General features: G+C 44.7%; 1 long non-coding RNA gene across 1 annotated transcript in view; it reads right to left on the bottom strand.

Annotated features, from left to right (window-relative positions):
* Window positions 1–9,097, bottom strand: part of LOC307181267 — a 920,325-nt gene extending 911,228 nt beyond the window's left edge. Inside the window, exons 1-3 of the long non-coding RNA XR_013826264.1 lie at window positions 8,795–9,097; window positions 5,351–5,502; window positions 4,139–4,223 (exon numbers count right to left, since the gene is read on the bottom strand). This is a non-coding gene — a long non-coding RNA (uncharacterized lncRNA). The remainder of the gene's footprint in view (window positions 1–4,138; window positions 4,224–5,350; window positions 5,503–8,794) is intronic.
* Between the last annotated feature and the right edge of the window lie 5,608 nt (window positions 9,098–14,705).

The following is a 14,705-nucleotide window of genomic DNA, read 5'->3' as shown; positions in this document are numbered from 1 at the left end:
GTGGAACACAGAGTATGATTAACCATGTGATCGGGAGAAGTGTTCCAATATGTCTCAGTTCTCATCCCCTGGTACTCGGATGCAACATTCCGGACGCTTTACTCTCTCCCGACTTGGAGAGTCAGTGCCTTTAACCTGTTTGGCCCAGTTTGCAATTTCTGCGGAAGATGAACAGGAATAGGGAGAACCAATGAGAGATTAGCTGGAGGTGTCTGGACGGGCAAATTTAACTCTCATTTCCCACCAGGAAGAGGAATTAACCAAAGGCTCAGTGTGCCGTGCCGGAACCAGATTTGGGTCTTAAGCCATCCTGCGGTGTTGCGGCCAGCTCACAAGAAAGCGAGTTGAAGAAAGGAGCTCAGGGGCACTGTAATTCACAAACCTGCAGAGTTATAAATGACAGCTATCGTCCAAAAATAGACTGAAGTAAGGCTGCCAAGAGGACTTGAAAGCGGGGCAGAATTGCAGGAAACCGATTTCAGGAGGTAGACTGGAATTGCATTGAAAGCATAGGAAAAGAGGCAGAACGTCCACAATGATGCACTTGGCCAAAAAGGGCGTATACGTTTTTTCCTGAATATATTCAGGAAAAAACGCATACGCCCTTTTTGGCCAACCAAGCAAGCTTGCAAAGGAAATTTGCACTACAATGAAGTCTCACTTCCCCCCCTGTCAAAAGGGCCATCTGAAAAAAGTGTAAAATCCAGAAAGGCAGGACAGGTCATGGAGAACTGGGAGCCTTGTTATGCTGATGGGCGGGATGTTAATTGCCAACAGCCACTTGGGAGAAGTGTATGGTGTTTCCTGAAACATCTGAAAAACAAAGCAACAGAGCCTAGGGCACTTCCACTTATGGTCCTATAACTTAGGGAAATTAAAATCAAAAAGACATAGCTACCCCAATGTTTGGGACGCCTCTGTTTACAAGAACCTCATTTACAGTACAAGTTCAATATCGCAGAAAGTGAAAAATGGATAAAGAAATTGTGGTACTTACGTACAATGCAATATCACTCAGCAATGAAATGTATGTCATCAGGCCTGTGGCAGCATAATGAGTGGATTCAGGTACGATGATTCTAACTGAAATAAGTCACACAGAAAAAGAAACATCATAATATATCACTAATACACGGAATGTAAACTTGGCTACACAGGAACTAGATTGCAAAACAGAACAGGGTCTCAAATTTAGAAAACCAACTTATGCTTGCTTAAGGGGAAAGGTAAGTTTGGGTGCTGCATAAAACCAGAGATTGAAATGAGCACAAATAAAGTTCCTTAAGCCAAATATGGACTAGACAAGAGCTACTCCTTGCTCAACGAAATGGACTCAACACCCCATATTAAACGCCTAAGAATGTACGTGACTAAAAAGTATCTTAAAACCTATGGATTGCTATGTCTCCGAAAGAGAATCAAGCATGTGTACAGGGGCATAAACGCAGCAGTGATAGGATTGGAGAGGTTCGGTGAGCAAATGAAAACCCTTTGAAGTCACATTGCATGGTACCCATTCCACGGGTCTCAACTCTCCAGGTTTAAGGGATTCTTCCTTCAGCTAAAACATGCATGTGGAACCCAGTGTATGATCAACCGTGTGATTGGGAGACCTGTTCCAATATGTCTCAGTTCTCGTCCCCTGGTACTCGGGTGCAACATTTCAGACGCTTTACTAACACTCTCCGGACCTCGAGAGTCAGTGCCTTTAACCTCCTGTTTGGCCCAGTTTGCAATTTCTGCGGAAGATGAACAGGAATAGGGAGAACCAATGAGAGCCTAGCTGGAGGTGTCTGGACGGGCAAATTTAACTCTCATTTCCCACCAGGAAGAGGAATTAACCAAAGGCTCAGCGTGCCGTGCCGGAACCAGATTAGGGCCTGAAGCCATCCTGCGGTGTTGCGGCCAGGTCACAAGAAAGCGAGTTGAAGAAAGGAGCTCAGGGGCACTGTAATTCACAAACCTGCAGAGTTATAAATGACAGCTATCGTCCAAAAATATACTGAAGTAAGGCTGCCAAGAGGACTTGAAAGTGGGGCAGAATTGCAGGAAACCGATTTCAGGAGGTAGACTGGAATTGCATTTAAAGCATAGGAAAAGAGGCAGAACGTCGACAATGATGCACTTGGCCAAAAAGGGCGTATGCCTTTTTTCCTGAATATATTCAGGAAAAAACGCATACGCCCTTTTTGGCCAACCAAGCAAGCTTGCAAAGGAAATCTGCACTACAATGAAGTCTCACTTCCTCCCGGTCAAAAGGGCCATCTGAAGAAAGTGTAAAATCCAGAAAGGCAGGAGAGTCCATGGAGAACTGGAGCCTAGTTATGCTGATGTGCGGGATGTAAATTGCCAACAGACACTCGGGAGAAGTGTATGGTGTTTCCTGAAACATCTAAAAAACAAACCAACAGAGCCTAGGGCACTTCCACTTATGGTCCTATAGCTTAGGGAAATTAAAATCAATAAGACACAGCCACACCAATGTTTGGGACGGCTCTGTTTACAAGAACCTCATTTACAGTACAAGTTCAATATCGCAGAAAGTGAAAAATGGATAAAGAAGTTGTGGTACTTACGTACAATGCAATATCACTCAGCAATGAAATCTATGTCATCAGGCCCGTAGCAGCACAATGAGTGGATTCAGGTATGATGATTCTAACTGAAATAAGTCACACAGAAAAAGAAACATCATAAGATATCAGTAATACTCGGAATGTAAACTTGGCTACACAGGAACTGGATTACAAAACAGAACAGGGTCTCAAATTTAGAAAACCAACTTATGCTTGCTTAAGGGGAAAGGTGAGTTGGGATGCTGCATAAAACCAGAGATTGAAATGAGCACAGATAAAGTTCCTTAAGCCAAATATGGAATAGACAAGAGCTACTCCTTGCTCAACGAAATGGACTCAACACCCCATATTAAACGCCTAAGAATGTACCTGACTAGTAAGTATCTTAAAACCTATGGATTGCTATGTCTCTGAAAGAGAATCAAGCGTGTGTACAGGGGCATAAAGGCAGCAGTGATAGGATTGGAGAGGTTCGGTGAGCAAATGAATTCCCTTTGAAGTCACATTGCATGGTACCCATTCCACAGGTCTCAACTCTCCAGGTTTAAGGTATTCTTCCTTCAGCTAAAACATGCATGTGGAACCCAGAGTATGATCAACCGTGTGATCGGGAGACATGTTCCAATATGTCTCTGTTCTCGTCCCCTGGTACTCGAGTGCAACATTCCAGACGCTTTCCAAACACTCTCCCGAGTTGGAGAGTCAGTGCCTTTAACCTCCTGTTTGGCCCAGTTTGCAATTTCTGCGGAAGATGAACAGGAATAGGGAGAACCAATGAGAGACTAGCTGGAGGTGTCTGGACGGGCAAATTTAACTCTCATTTCCCACCAGGAAGAGGAATTAACCAAAGGCTCAGCGTGCCGTGCCGGAACCAGATTAGGGCCTGAAGCCATCCTGCGGTGTTGCGGTCAGCTCACAAGAAAGCGAGTTGAAGAAAGGAGCTAAGGGGCACTGTAATTCACAAACATGCAGAGTTATCGTCCAAAAATATACTGAAGTAAGGCTGCCAAGAGGACATGAAAGCGGGGCAGAATTGCAGGAAACCGATGTCAGGAGGTAGACTGGAATTGCATTTAAAGCATAGGAAAAGAGGCAGAACGTCGACAATGATGCACTTGGCCAAAAAGGGCGTATGCCTTTTTTCCTGAATATATTCAGGAAAAAACGCATACGCCCTTTTTGGCCAACCAAGCAAGCTTGCAAAGGAAATCTGCACTACAATGAAGTCTCACTTCCCCCTGGTCAAAAGGGCCATCTGAAAAATTGTAAAATCCAGAAAGGCAGGACAGGCCATGGAGAATTGGGAGCCTTGTTATGCTGATGGGCAGGATGTAAATTGCCAATAGCCACTCGGGAGAAGTGTATGGTGTTTCCTGAAACATCTATAAAACAAAGCAACAGAGCCTAGGGCACTTCCACTTATGGTCCTATAGCTTAGGGAAATTAAAATCAAAAAGACACAGCCACCCCAAAATTTGGGACGGCTGTGTTTACAGGAACCTCTTCTGCAGCACAAGTTAAATATGCCAGAGAGCAAATAATGCATAAAGAAGTTGCGGTACTTACGTACAACAGAATACCTCTCAGCAATGAAAACTATGTCACCAGGCTGTAAAAGCATAATGAGTGGATTGAGGCACGGTGATTCTAAGTGAAAAAAGTCACACAGAAAAAGAAACATCATAAGGTATCACTAATACATGGAGTGAGAACTTGGCTACACATGAACTGAATTACGAAACAGAACAGGGTCTCATGTTTAGAAAACCAACTTATGCTTGCTTAAGGGGGAAGGTGAGTAGGGGTGCTGCATAAAACCAGAGTTTGAAATTAGCACAGATACCGTTCCATAAGCCACATATGTAATAGCCAAGACCTACCCCTTGCTCAACAAAATGGACTCAACAATGAGGTATCACCTCACATCTGATTAAATGGGCATCATCAGAATATCTACAAAAAAAAATGCTGGAAAGGGTGTGGAGAAAAGGAACCCTCTTCCACTATTGTTGGGAATATAAATTGATACAGTCACTATGGAGAACAATATGGAGTTTCTTAAGAAACTAACAGTAGAATTACCATATGATACAGCAATCCCAGTTCTGGACATATACCCAGACAAAACCATAAATCAAAAAGAGTCATTCACCGCAATGTTCATTGCCTCACTCTTTACAATATCGAGGTAATGGAAGCAACCTAAATGCCCACAGACAGACGAATGCATAAAGCAGTGGTACATATATAAAATGGAATATTACTAAGCCATGAAAAGGAATGAAATTGGGTCATTTGTAGAGACGTCGATGGATCTAGAGACTGTCATACAGAGTGAAGTAAGTCAGAAAGAGAAAAACAAATCTTGTATATTCATGCATATATGTGGAACCTAGAAAAACTGTACAGGTTAACCATTTTGCAAGGCATAAATAGAGCAACAGATGTAGACAACAAACGTATGGACAACAAGGGGGGAAAGCTGTTGGGGGGGTGGTGGTGGGAGGAGTTGAGAGACTGGGATTGGCATGTATACATTTATATGTATAAAATAGATAACCAATAAGAACCTGCTGTATAAAAATATAAAATAAAATTCAAAATTAAAAAGAAATAAAATTTAAAAAATAAAACAGAAAAAACAATTATTCCCTGCACATACATGTATTCATATGAATAAATTATTTCCATGCTTATATCTGTAAATACGAAAAAGAGGAATAAAATCTACCTTGAACCAAAAACGAAAAAGAGAAAAAAAACACAGAACCCACCAGTTCCACAGAGGAAAACCGTATCAGGGCACTTGCTCCAGTTGTAAACAATTCTGAAGTTGGTCAGTGGTGGGGAATCGTCTCCCATTCAGCCAGCAGCCCCCACGCAACAAGCGTCCTCATTGCAAAGCTGGGGCACCGTGCCGAGGCATCTGTGAGTAAACGTGAGCTGAGCCCCAGGCCAGTTGCTGCTGAACTATTCCCACCCGTCCCAGGTAAAACACCTGAATATATACAAGGACTTGAAAGCCTAGAGGAAGGGCCATAGAGCCACACGAGTGACAGCATGCCGGCCGACTTGGTGCCTGCAGGCCAGCCAGGATGGTCCTGGCCCTGGGTGCTCTTCTGGAAGATTTCCATTTCCCTGCCTGAGATACCCGTCCTGTCCCTGCCCCCACTGCTTTTTTCCTTCCTCACCTCTGCCCAGGGAGAAATTCCAGCAGCAGGTATGGGTGACACATCCTCTTCTTTAGCAGGTGGCAGCCTGGCAACTGCTGCAGAAAGTCCAGCAGAGCCCCACTCACACTGGGCCACCCACAAAGCCGTGGCCTCTCACTCCCTCCCACCAGCCCAGCCCCGAGACTGCTGACAGGGCAGAGAAAATGGCGTCAGGCACGGCTGCAGGGGCTCTTGCTGCCTGGAGTGGTATTTATATTGATCTCAACCCAGGCACACCTGGGGAGGGCTGGCCGGCACGGTAAGGCTGCCCAGGTCAGCCAATCATCACCCCTCAGGGGCTCACAGTTGCAGAAAATGGAACTTGCTGAACCGGCCAGGTCCAAGGAACAGGTGTGGGCTCCTGAGAGTCAGGATAGACAAGGGGCTGCAGCTTTGGCTTGTTTTCTAATCATTTTATCTGGCCCATGAGTGGGAGACAACTTCAAGAAAACCCTCTCCTAATGAGAGGAACCCAGGAGTCAGGGAGAGGAGGGGTGGGTGGTGGTTGGAGACAGAGGCCTGGTGCCCCGGGTGCAGTGGAAGTCTCTGGAAGACCAGGTGGAGGGAGGCCTCACGGAGTGATGCCCAGTGTCACAGACCTGTCGCAGCTGCTGTTTGTTAGTTCAAGTCCTGCTCTGAGGTGCTCTGTGTCAGCTCTGAGCGACAGGTGAGCTGGGGGTGCTCTGTAATGAGGGCTATGTGCACGGTTCCTGTGTGCCCAGCCCTGCCACGGTACCTGCAAGGGTAGCTCTGTATCCTGGGAGGGGCCTGACCACGAGAGCCCCATGGGCTGGGGTGGGGGTGGGGTACCTGCCCAGGTGAGCTCCATATTCTGGGATTGGTCTGACCACGAGAGCCCCATGGGCTGCTGGGGACCTGGTAAAGGATGTCAGGACAGTCAGTGAAGCCACCGAGGATATACCTCCAGCTGCTCCTAATTCCTACACCCTGCTGGTCATTCTACCAACCACCAGGGCATGGTATTCTGTATTAGTCTTCAATGATGCCTTCTTTTGTATTCCATTAGTCCCAGAGTCACAAGAAATTTTGGCTTGTGAGTGGCAGGACTCAACATACAACTAAAACAATACTTCCGGGCCTTCTTGCCCCAAGGGTGCAAAAATTCCCACACCATCTTTGGGGAAAGCTTAGCTAAAGACCTAAAAGTTCTACCTCTGGAAAAGGAAACCCTCCTTCAATATGCAGACGACATTCTGATCGCCAGCCCTACTAAGGAGGCCTCTGAACTACCAAGCCAATAAAGGATAGAAGTTGTCCAAGAAAAAGCTCAAATATCACAGACTGCGGTGACCTGCCTGGGCTTCATTCTCACAGAAGGTCAGAGAAGCCCATCCCAGGAAAGGGAAGAAACCATTTTCAGCCTTACCCCTTTCTAAAACTAGAAGACAGCTTAGGGGTTCCTGGGGAGGCCAGGGTTTGCTGCTTCTGGATCCCTAACTACAGTCTACTAGCTGGGCCTCTATATGAAACACTGAAAGGAAAAGATGATGATCCTTTTGAATAGAATCCAGAAGTGGCCTTTCAAGAATGGAAAGAGCAGTCAATTCAGACCCTTGCCCTGGAACTCCCTAATTTAGCTAAACCCTTTGACCTTTACATTCCCGGTGAAAGGTGAATCGCCATTGGAGAATTAGTGCAAAAACTGGGACCACTTGATATGGAACAATGCAAGAATGCCATCCAGGTAGGATAAACTACGGTCACCAAGGGGCTTGGCCCACTGCCACATCTGGCCAAGATACTGGCGGTATCTAAAAACCTGGAAATCAGCAGCCCAAAAGGCCACCTCCCTCCTAAGGGAAAAGGAGCCCACGTGGTGATCCTAACCACCAACCATGCCCTGAAGTTGCAGGGTTCGCTCCGTGGGCACACCAACCTCGAGTGAGGAGGCCCTCCAACTCCAACATCCAGAGAGATAACCGGGGGCAACAGGGCACCATGACGACTCGTGTGAACATCACTTGACCTGGAGTTTCTCTCATAAAACAACAAGAGTGTGTCCCAAAAGAGTAGACTACTGCTTGCAGGACTTACTGCACCCAGAGGGGAGCTAATAATCTTGGCGGGGGAACCATATACCACACTGTCACCATAGAAAAGCCTACAGACACCGTGATGATGGTGGCCAATAAGACCGGCTGGACTCCTGTTTACTTCAAAAGGCTGTTGACTCAGTGGCCATCATGATCCTTGATCACCACTGACCCTGGACTGTCTGGGAGTTGAGTGGGCAGGGCTCTGACACCTGGTGCTGTTTGTACGTTAATTCAGGGTCCTAATTGAAGAAAGCACAGACTACTGGTCAGAGCATCTAGGCTGGCAGAAACGGTCAGCCTAAGGTGGCCGAACAAATGTGGGGCGGGGTGAGACCGGCCCCCACAGCGTCTCTGCACATCTCTTTCCTGGACCCTTAAAGGTCATTAGAATCTATAACACTTCCAATGCTGGTGCTCAGGTGGACGAGCAGGGAGGCAGGGGTCCTGGGGACAATCAACGTCACCTGGAGGCTGCTGGGGAGAAGCTCTGACCCTCGCCCCCGGGTATGAGGGCTCCCAACTCAGCACTCAGCAGTTACAGAAGAAGGGTCTGCACCCTCAGCACTCCAAGAATGAGGAACAGGACAAAAAGCAGAGGAGGGGTTTGTCCCCAGCAAAGCCCATTAAAAATCCCTGGGAGATAAAAATAGAATCTGGGCAATAAAGTCAAGTCTAACCTTTTTTATCCTTTGTGCTTTGTCTAATTTCATGTGCTCCTAGGGTCCCTCATGCAGAGGTTCCACACCCGGCACTTCAGACCAGATTTCCTAGTGCAGAATGGCTGGGATGACACCTCAGCTCCTGGGGCCCAGTGCAGACTCTGCGATATAGAGACTGAGCTGCAGCCAACCCGGCCCTCGAGAGCTCCGCCGCCTCCCTCCCACTGACTCTGACAGGATCTCTACACAGCAGCCCAGCCCACAGCCCACGGGGTAGTGCATGCTCTCACCTCTCCATTCTCTGATCAAAATATAAAGTTTCCTTTGCTTGTGAACCAAACTCAGTCTCGATCTGTTGGCCCCAATGACACTGGGCAGGGGGACACTTGTTGGGGTCCACTCTGGAGGATCAGTAACAGAAATTGAGACTATTGTAACCTCAATGAACAGATGTGTGAGCCAAACTGTAGTTAACATAGAACAGTGTATAAGGCTCGGGTAAAATAAGATGTTTCTAACACTTCCATTTGATATTTCCATCACTTTATTATAAGCAAGTTCAGTGAAAGGGTTTGTCTTATTTGTCAGGTCAATATTAGAGAAACGAAGTGATTTCTTTCCAAGGATGTACATCTAATAATCTTGGTTAAAGCTTCAATCTTGTTTTAAATGCTTTTCCATTGAAAATGATACCTCTCTTTCAGCTCCCCCATTTCTGAGAAGTATAAAATCTTATAATTTATTATTACCAAAGGGGAAAGGTGGGAGGAGGGATAAATTAACAGTTTGGGATTAACACATACACACTGCTATGTATAAAATAGATCATCAACAAGGAACTACTGTATAGCACAGGGAACTACACTCAACATTTTGCAATAACCTATAAGGGGAAATAATCTGAAAAAGAATAGATATTTTTATTGACATCATCTATCAATGACAGTTAAAGTGTAGCCTAAGCGAAGCTGGTGGTGAGTGCTTCTGACCCTGAAGACTTCAATCATCTAAAGTTTGGACTCTGCCTACTTCCCAAGGCCCTTAATGAACATATGTGTAGCCGTAGCTTAAAAACTTCCCCAGTTTGGGTTTCGGGGAGACACTGATTTTGAAAAAGCCCTGGTGTTCTCCTTACATGAATGGGACTCTTCCTACTGCTAAAACATGTCTGTCACACCCACAGGATGGTATACCGTCTGATCGGGAAGAGTTTGGAAAAGGCATCTCATCTCCTCATCTCCTGGTGCTCGGGTTCACCCCTCCAGCGTCTTTACTAACAGTCTCCCCACTTGGAGATGTCAGCACTGTCAACATCCTGTTGCGTACAGTTTGGAATTTGTCCAGAGGATGAAGCGGAAGGATGAGGAACAATGAGAGACAAGTCCTAGGTGTTCAGACAGGCACATGTCACTCTAATTTCCAATCAGGAAGACGAATTGACCAAAGGCTAGGGTTGCCCATGGAAACAGTATAGGGCTTGAGGAAATCCTGCTGCTTTGTGGCCAGTTCCCATAAACACAAGTTGAACAATGGAACTCAGGGGCAGTAAAATTCACGAAACTGCAGAGTTGAAAATATCCATCACTGAAAAATGTCTTGAGGAAAGTCAGAGAAAAGGACTTGTAAGCAAGGGAGAATGGCAGGAAAGGGATTTGAGGAGGTAGAAAGGACTCGCCATTAAGCACAAGAAAAGGAGCTGAACATTGCCAACATTGCAGTTGGCCAAAAAGGGTGTATGCGTTTTTTTCTGTATATATTCAAGAAAAGGGCATACACTTTTTTAGCCAACCAAACTGGTGGGCACTGGAAGTCAATACTACAAAACATATCACTTCGCATCAGTCAGAAGAGCCATCCTCATAAAGCGTAAACAACAGAAATGCAGGACAGGGCAAGGAGAAGAGGGAGCCCTGTGAGACTTATAGTGGAAATGTATATTGCCAACGGCCATTCTGGAGAAGTGTATTGTGTTTACTAAAGCATCTAAAAAATGAGCTACAGAGCATAGGGCACTTGCACTCATGGGCGTATATCTTGGGAAAAACAAAAATCGAGAGGACACAGGCAACCCAATGTTTACCCCCTCTCTGTTTAAAAGATCCCCGACTAGGATATAACTTAAATGTCTCTGGAGGGAAAGAATGGATAGAGATGTGGTACTTAGGTAGAGTGGAATATTATTCAGCCTGGAAATCAATGAAATATGGCCAGTTGTAACAACTCTGGAGGAGTTACATATGATCTTTCTAAGTGACATAATTCAAAAAGAAAAAGACACATATCATAAGATATCACTTAAAGGTGGAATCCAAAATGGCTACACATGAAATAAATTACAAAACAAAAACATAGGCAAATATGTAGAAAACACGCATAAGGCTGCTAAACGGGAAAGGTGGGGAGGGGTGAGGCATCATCCAGGAGGTTGAAATTAGCAAAGATACCATTCCAAATACCAAACTGATAATCAACAAGGCCTACACCGTAGCTAAAAGAACTGCACTCAGCACACTCAAGTCACCGGAAAAGAATATATACGACTGGTAAGAATCTGAAAAAGAATTTACTGATGTCTCTCTGTACGTGAATCAAGTGGATGTACAGCAGCAAGAAACAGAGCTTTGAAAATCAGCTGTAACCAATATAGTAATAAATTGAAAAAAATAAACGACAGAGAGACAGAGAAAACCTCTTACAACTTTTCCTCGGGGACGGTGATGCAACATGGATTGAACACATCTAGACCCACAGCAGGATGAGACATAAGGCTGGAAACTGTTTGCACTAAGAGAAATGTGAGGTTGGGTGAGGAAATGCACACCCTTTAAAGTAATACTACCTGGTACCCATTCAATGGGTCCCAAATCTGCAGGTTCAAGGGATCTTCCTACAGCTAAAACATGCATGGAAAACCCAGAGGACTGTACACCATGTGATCGGGAGATGTGTCTAAAATGCACCTCATTTATCCTCTCCTGGTGCTCCTGTTCACCATTCCAGCCACGTTACTTAGAATCTCCCCACTTGGAGAATCAGCACATTTCAACTTCTGTTTCACACATTTTGCAAATTGTGAGGAGGATGAACGGGCAGAGGGGGAACCAATGAGAGAATAGTTATAGGGGTTTGGACGGGCACATATAACTCTAATTTCCCATTAAGAATAAGAATTGAAAAAAGGCTCAGCCCGCCTCGCCGGAGCCAAAATAGGGCCTGAAGCAATCCTGCGGGTTTGAGGCCAGCTCACAAAAGAGCAACTTAAAAAATGGAGCTCAGGGTCACTGCAATTCACAAACCTGCAGAGTTATAAATGAAAACTAAAGTCCAAAAATATGTTGAGGTAAGGCAAAGAAGAGGATCTGAATGCAAGACAGAATTGCAAGAAACAGATTTCAAGAGATAGATTGGACTCGTCTTTAAAGCACATGAAAAGTGGCAGAATTTCGACAATGATGCAGTTGGCCCAAAAGGGCGTATGCGTTTTTTCCTGATTATATCCAGGAAAAAACGCATACGCACTTTATGGGCAACGAAGCAAGCAAGCAATGCAAATGTGCACAACAAAGAAGTCTCATTTCCCACCGGTCAAAAGGGCCATCCTAAAAAATTGTAAAAACCAGAAATGCAGGACAGGCCATGAAGAACAAGGAGCCTTTATACGCTGATGGGCAGTGTGTGAACTGCCGAGAGCCACTCTGGAGAAGTGTATGGTGGTTCCTAAATCATCTAAAAAGCAGAGCTACAGAGCATAGGACACTTCCAATCATGGGAGTATATCTAGGGAAGTCTAAAAATCAACAAGACACAAGCACACCACAGTTTAGGGCTACTCTGTTTACAAGAACCTCAACTTCAGTACACCTTAAATATCCCAGGAAAGAGAACAATGGATAAAGAAGATGTGGTACTTATGTACAATGGAATATCTCTTCACCATGAAATCAATGTAATAAGGCTAGTAGAAGGATAAAGAGTGGATTTAGGTCCGATAATACTACTTGAAATAAGTCAAACAGAAAAAGAAACATATCATAAGATATCACCTATAGAGGGAGGGTAAATATGGCTGCACAAGAAATGAATTACAGAACAGAACAGTGTCTCACATTTAGAAAACACACTTATGTCAGCTTAAGGGGAAAGGAGAGGTGGGGTGATGCATAAAACCAGAGTTTGAAATTAGCACAGATACCGTTCAATAAACCAAATAGGTATTAGACAAGATCTACACCTTGCTCAATGAACTGGCCTCAACACACCCTATACACCGCAGAGAAATATATCTGAGTAATAAGAATCTTAAAACCCATGTATTGATATATCTCCATAAGGGAATCAAGTGTGTGCAGAGCGGCACAAACACAGCAGTGAAAATGAGCTAAATCCCATTATAGAAATAAATTTTAAAAACAAAACGCAGAAACAATGAAAGAGAGAAAAATTCTTACAAAATTCGCTCAGGGGCTGTGATGCAACCTGGATTGACCACATATAAACCCACAGCTGGATAAGACATAAGGCTGGACACTTGGGGCTGAGAGGATTGGTGAGCTTTGGTGAGCAACTGCCAAAAGTTTAATGCAATACTTCATGCTACTCATTCCAAGGGTCCCAACAATCCAGGTTGAAGGGAATCTTCCTACAGCTAAACCATGCTTGGGAAACCCAGCGACTGGTATACCATATGATCGGGAAAGGTTTCTAAAACGCACCTCATTTTTCCTCTCCTGGGACTCCGGATCGACATTCCAGCCGCTTTACTAAAAACATCCCCTCATGGAGAGTCAATGCCTTTAAGTTCTGGTATCGCACAGTCTGCAGTTAGTGCGGAGGATGAATGGGAATAGGGAGAACCAGTGAGAAACTAGCTGTAGCGGTTTCAATGGGCACATGTCACTCTAATTTCACATCAGTAAGAAGAATTAACCAAAGGCACAGCAAGGTGCCCCAGAAGAAGAATAGGGCCTGAAGGAATCCTGTGGTTATGAGGCAAGATCACAAAAATAAGAGCTGAAAAATGGAGCTAAGGGCCACTGCAAGTCAAAAACCTGCAGAGTTATAAAGGCCAACTATTTTCAAAAAATATATTGAGGTAAGGCTATGAAGCGGCAATGAAATCAAGGCAGAATTGCAGGAAACCAATTTCAGGAGGTAGACTGGAATTGCACTGAAAACATATGAAGAAAGTCAGAACCTCGACAATGATGCTCTTGGCCAAAAAGGGCGTATGCGTTTTTTCCTGAATATATTCAGGTAAAAACGCATACGCCCTTTTTGGCCAACCAAGCAAGTTTGCAAAGGAAATCTGCACTACAATGAAGTCTCACTTCCCCCCGGTCAAAAGGGCCATCTGAAAAGAGTGTAAAATCCAGAAAGGCAGGACAGGCCATGGAGAACTGGGAGCCTTGTTATGCTGATGGACGGGGTGTAAATTGCCAACAGCCACTCGGAAGAAGTGTATGGTGTTTCCTGAAACATCTAAAAAACAAAGCAACAGAGCCTAGGGCACTTCCACTTATGGTCCTATAGCTTAGGGAAATTAAAATCAAAAAGACACAGCCACCCCAAAGTTTGGGACGGCTCTGTTTACAAGAACCTCGTTTATGGTACAAGTTCAATATTGCAGTAAGAGAAAAATGGATAAAGAAGTTGTGGTACTTACGTACAATGCAATATCACTCAGCAATGAAATCTATGTCATCAGGCCCGGAGCAGCATAGTGAGTGGATTCAGGTATGATGATTCTAACTGAAATAAGTCACAGAGAAAAAGAAACATCATAAGATATCACTAATACACGGAATGTAAACTTGGCTACACAGGAACTGGATTACAAAACAGAACAGGGTCTCACATTTAGAAAACCAATTTATGCTTGCTTAAGGGTAAAGGTGAGTTGGGGTGCTGCATAAAACCAGAGATTGAAATGAGCACAGATAAAGTTCCTTAAGCCAAATATGGAATAGACAAGAGCTACTCCTTGCTACACGAAATGGACTCAACACCCCATATTAAACGCCTAAGAATGTACCTGACTAGTAAGTATCTTAAAAACTATTGATTGCTATGTCTCTGAAAGAGAATCAAGCGTGTGTACAGGGGCATAAACGTAGCAGTGATAGGATTGGAGAGGTTCGGTGAGCAAATGAAGACCCTTTGAAGTCATATTGCATGGTACCCATTCCACGGGTCTCAACTCTC

This window comes from Stenella coeruleoalba (assembly GCF_951394435.1).
Source record: "Stenella coeruleoalba genome assembly, contig: scaffold_41, whole genome shotgun sequence".
NCBI classification, from domain to species: domain Eukaryota; kingdom Metazoa; phylum Chordata; class Mammalia; order Artiodactyla; family Delphinidae; genus Stenella; species Stenella coeruleoalba.
This window is presented reverse-complemented; position numbering and strand designations above follow the sequence as displayed.